The sequence below is a fragment of the Hibiscus syriacus genome, unplaced genomic scaffold (assembly GCF_006381635.1).
Source record: "Hibiscus syriacus cultivar Baekdansim isolate YM2019G1 unplaced genomic scaffold, ASM638163v2 tig00110174_pilon, whole genome shotgun sequence".
NCBI classification, from domain to species: Eukaryota; Viridiplantae; Streptophyta; class Magnoliopsida; order Malvales; family Malvaceae; genus Hibiscus; species Hibiscus syriacus.
Window position 1 is genome coordinate 1,425,567 of NW_024062612.1, and position 6,000 is coordinate 1,431,566.

The window sequence follows — 6,000 nt, forward strand, 5'->3', positions numbered from 1 at the left end:
AATTGTTGAGGGGGTCGCCAGAAGCATCGTTTGCCCAACTGCCGGCTTATTGTCACAATTTAAAGCTGAAAAATCCTGGGTCGGTAACTCATATCAAAACAGATAGAGATGGACACTTTGAGTTGCTGTTTATCGCCATTGGTGCTACGGTTAGTAAATCAATATAATTTTGTTGACTCATTTTTGTTAGTTACATGCATTTCACATTTAAATGATTATATTTCTTGTGTATATTATTTTGTAGATTCGTTCGTTTATTACTTGCATGCGCCCAGTTATTATAGTTGACGGAGCACATTTGAAAGGTCGATACCTTGGAGTAAACTTATTAGCAGTAGCCATGGATGCTAACAATGGGATATTGCCAATAGCTTACGGGGTTGGCAAATCTGAAACCTCTGATTCATGGACATGGTTTATGGGGCATCTTAGGGATTGCATAGGTCCTATTAGCAATCTGACAATCATATCCGATAGGGCAAACTCAATTGACAACGCTGTTAGAAGGTGTTTCCCAGATGCTTTTCATGGACTTTGTGGTGTTCTTTTGTATAGAAATCTAAAATCAAGGTCTGCTGGTATAAAAAAGCACAAATGGACATACTGGAAGGCTGTAAAAGCTTATCGGGAAGTGGATTTCAATAAGCATATAAACTGTTTAAGACGTGTTTTGCCTCAGTGTGCTCAAACACTAGAAGATGTCGGGTTTGAAAGATGGTCAAGAGTACATCAACTTGGAGCAAGATATGGTTTCATGACGTCTAATAGTGCAGAATCAATCAACGCTCTAAGTCGTCATTCCCGGAAATTACCCATTACTATGTTAATGGAGTTTTTTCGAGCCTCTATTCAACAGTGGTACTACAAGAAAAGAAACCATGCAGGTATTATTTCTTTGAATTCGTAACTTATCATATTTATTTATATATTTTACTAAGTATTGTTTATTTAAATTTACAGGAACATTGGAACATCGTGTTACACCATGGACTGAAAAAAAGATAACGAAACGTGTTGTGAAGTCAACGTCATGGAGAGTTGAACCATGTTCAAACACTTTGTTTCAAGTACTGGATAATAACTTAAATGGGCTGGTCAATCTAAATGCAAAGATGTGTAGTTGTATGAAATGGCAAACATCTGGTTATCCGTGTGGCCATGTTATAAAAGTTGCTCTTCATTTAAACCAAGATGATTCAAGTGCATACGCTATGGATTGCTACACTACAGAAGTTTATCGACAGACTTATGCCGAGATTGTCTACCCTATTCCACATCCTTCTGAGTGGGACATACCAGATGACTTACAAACAGTTTTGCCACCAGCCATGGACAGAAGGCTACCTGGCCGACCAAAAAGTCACGATCGTATACCGTCTAAGGGTGAAGAGAAGAAGAGATCGACATGTAGTCGGTGCAAGGAAAGTGGTCATACAAGGTTGACATGTGGATCACCAGTGCCATCACAATCATCTTTTCCTCTACCAAAATATGGATCCTCATCAAAATCCAAAGCTCATATGGTGTCAAGCAAAAGGCAATCATCTTTAAAATCCCAATCACAACTGGCTTCACCTTTTGGGACTGTTAACTTAGGTGATTTTTAAATGCAAACGTTGTATTATGTGGATTTTATGTGTGAACTTTTAACATTTTCAGTTGAATTAATGACTCAGGCCAACCATTTTGACTTAACCAACTCTTGTTATTCAGTTGTTATCACTTATTAGGCATGCATTTGACTATCGCAACACGGAAATTACAATCGCAACGAGAGAATCGCAATGCGAAATGAAATCCCAACATGAAAATCGCAATGCGGAAATGAAAATCGCAATGCGAAATGAAAATCGCAACGAGAGAATCGCAATGCGGAAATGAAAATCGCAATGCGAAATGAAAATCGCAACGAGAGAATCACAATGCGGAAATGAAAATCGCATTGCGAAATGAAAATCGCATTGCGATTCTCTCGTTGCGATTTTCATTTCCACATTGCGATTTTCATTTCGCATTGCGATTCTCTCGTTGCGATTTTCATTTCGCATTGCGATTTTCATTTCCGCATTGCGATAGTCATTTTTGCCTTCAACATAATGCAGATTGAAATCAACAAAATCAACCATTACATTTCAATCAATTAAACAAGCACAAATAAGAATTATGTTCGCATCAATTAAACAAATCAACTTTTACAAATCATCTTTTACAAATCAATTAAACAATCAAAAAATAAGCAATAATTCTTATTTCCAATCATCTACTATTGAATCAACTTTTACAATCAATTAACAATCAAAAAACAATCAATTAAACTATTGAATCAACTTTTGCAGCCATACATCATTTTCACGCAGTTCACTTCTGAGATTAACCTGCAGAAACCAAACTTTTGCTCAAACAACACTTTCTACACATCTAAAACCTACAAACAACAAATTATTGAATTCTAGGTACTTAACCAAACATTTTCAAACCAAAAGTCTATAAACTTACCAATTGTTTATGGATATTTTTATAACGCGGATGCAGGTAGGCAGCGTCTCGTATATATCGATTTAGCCATATAATGCCGAAACCACAAGCCTACTACAGCTCTATCTCTATCGGTGGGAGGTAGATACTTGGTGTTTCCCGTAGTCAAACGCTCCAACGCCAAGCATACGAGAGGACCACAATCTCCTCTGGCTCCTTTCGTTTGTTGTGGCGCGGTCTCGTCTCTAATAACTGTAATATTGAGCTTCTTTGGCTTCTTGTTTCCAGAACGAGTCCAATAATTGATCGCATCCAAGAATTTAGCCAAATGAGAGCTCCATCCCTTAATAATATCTCTTAAATCAGCCAATGATATGTAATTTATCATGCTGTCATACACTATTGTCTTAAGGGATGGGAGCTGAAGCTCGACGAGAATCCAATGTTTACGTTCCAAAACAGGGATAAACACCTGCAATCATAAGTAATAATTCATTCATTTGCGCACTTATTTCATAAAACCTTTAAACTCAATATAAAATAAATACTAACCTTATCGACCTCCCACCATGCAGGATAAAGTTTAGCTTATCCATTGCCCAAATCAAATGATTCATCTCGTTGATTCTTCAAGTGAACGGCGTTAAAAGACGTCGGCATAATTGTATATCGTATATTTTTATTTTTCTTAAGTTTTCTTATTATTATAAGACGTGTCACCCACGCATCGATATGCTGTTTTACAAAAAAAGACATATATTAGTGACTTACATAAATTTAAAAAAAAATTAATCAAATTGAAATATAAGAAAAATATAAGACTTACCCCCCATCGAAATAGCCATTGTCTTCGACCCCTAATAATACGCCCCACCAAGACCAATCAAGCAACAAATAGATATCATCGGTGAGCTTGCATATGTTAGTGAAACACCCCTGGCTCCGCTCATGTAGATAAAAATCAACTGCGGTCTTAGCCCAAAGGGTGTTATCCAGAATTGTGTCTGGTAGTTGTCTCCTCTCCACTTCGATACCGGAATGGTACTGGCCGGTAACTTATACGAGAGCCAACTCTCATCCATTATGTCCGGCACGTCAGAGGGTTTCTCAAGAAGCCTACATATGACGCCATGTGAATCGGGCTCTTGAATGGTGGGAGGGACCTCTTCAATGATGACAGTGGCCTCTTGAACGGTGGGAGGGGACTCTCGAGGAATGATAGGGGGGGCCTCTTCAACGATAGGAGTGGACTCTTGAGGGATGACAGGCGAGTCGGGCTTCTTCTTGCGGTGTCTTTGCACTATTGGGGTGTACGGAGACTTAATAGCACGTGCACGCTGTCTGATGCGTGAACTCCGTCGTGCAAGCATAACCCAACGTAAAGCATCCACTCTATCGGGCCGCTAAATAATTAAATACAAAAATTAGTAAATAAACAGACATGATATTTAAACAGTGAAAACAAGACAAATATGTTTCAAACTTGCATTGTATTCACCCAAGTCATTATTCTATCATAGTTCACAAAATGCATCAGATAACAAAGAAAAATGTTTCAAACTAATACCCTGAAGTTAGTATTTGTCTTGTTTTGTCTATTGGTTGAAGTAATGCAATCCATTCAAGTTTCAATTTGCAGAAGAAGAAATAGTTTACTTTCGCAACACGAAACTTAAAATCGCAACGCGAAATGAGAATCGCAACGAGAAACCAAAATCGCAACGCGAAACCAAATCGCAACGCGAAATGAAAATCGCAACGACAGAATCGCAATGCGAAATGAAAATCGCAACGAGAGAATCGCAACGCGAAATGAAAATCGCAATGCGATTTTGGTTTCGCGTTGCGATTTTGTCGTTGCGATTTTGGTTTCGCGTTGCGATTCTGTCGTTGCGATTTTCATTTCGCGTTGCGATTCTCTCGTTGCGATTTTAAGTTTCGTGTTGCGAAAGTAAACTATTTCTTCTTCTGCAAATTGAAACTTGAATGGATTGCATTACTTCAACCAATAGACAAAACAAAGACAAATACTGACTTCAGGGTATTAGTTTAGCAGAATTGGCAGCAACCGAACAAATTTACTTTCAACCAAAAGACAAAACAAAGACAAATACTATTCACAGTGTTAAAGAATACACAGTTTAGCAGAATTGGCAGCAACCGAATAAATTTACTAAGCAATCTAAGTGAAATGGCTAATCTAAGTGAAATTACGAGTAAATTTATCATCAAGTTAAATATGGAAAATCTTAAACTTACCTCGTTGCGTAGAGTATGAACCATTCTGCAACGATACTATCATCTCACGTAGAGCGGCAACCTCACCACGTAAAGTTGACACCTCCACACGCCATGCACCATCGTTATCGCGTAGAGTACCGATCTCCTCACGCAAGGCATTGACCTCATCACGTAACTCCCTTGACTCATCCCGTGGAGGTGGAGGTGGAGAACAGGGAGATAGGAGTCGTGGCATCTTTGTCGGTCGCCTATCATGAGGTGATGGTGGAGAAGAGGCTCGATGATGTGACGGGATAGGTGATGGCTCTTGTTCTAGAGGTGTATAGTCGGGTCGATCGGGTGATGGCTCTGGGTGAGGTGATGGCTCTCGAATTGGAGGAAGTGGATGCTGCTCATCATCCGTGCCATCAAAAAAACTCTGACTAGCTTGCCACCAATCAGTGGCAAGCTCTTCCTCCGTGGGTGTCAGTCTTTGTAATGGAATGTTGGCCTCCTAACAATATAAAAACTCAAACAAAGTTAAACGTCTACTATTAATAACTTGTTTATATATATGAAAGTATTTGTGTTAACTTACATTATTTATTGTCGCATATGGTATTAAGTCTTCCCAATCCAACAGATTTTCCTCTTCCAGGAAATAGCCTTGGGAATATCATTTGACGTTTTTATTGCATATGTACGCATGCTGGGGAAAGCCTCGAATATCCAAATCTACAAACAATATAATAACAAATTAGTAATTGTTAAATAATTAATTATAATTTTAGAAACATTATATAGAAATTCTTACCTTAAAGGCCCAAACAAAGCCTGACAAAGTGTATTTCGACCCATCGCCACGCAAACTTTTGCGGCCATCAAAGGCAGTAGACAACTTAGTCCAGGTAGCTTTCCATATATACGAACCCCACGGAAACAGATTCCATGCATTCAGGTCCTCTACCAATATTATTAGCTCCCGAGGAATAGGTTGTCTGGCCTCTCTGCCTAAAAAGCCGGCATACAAAAGTAGTAGAAGGCATACTCGGACAACATCGACGTCATCCATCCGAGTGAAACCATCTTTCTTATTAAACAATTTCTTCAGGTCGTCGACGTGTAGGTTCAGCTTCTCCATTGACTCATCCGGAAAAACCCGGGATAACCATGATGGGCGGGCGATATGACGAGTGTACCGGCCTACATCATCGTGTCCGAATCGTAGACCAGTGATTAAGCAGAACTCATTCCGCCCAAAACAAGTATACGCTGGTGGAAAATGAAACCATATCTCTTCCTCAC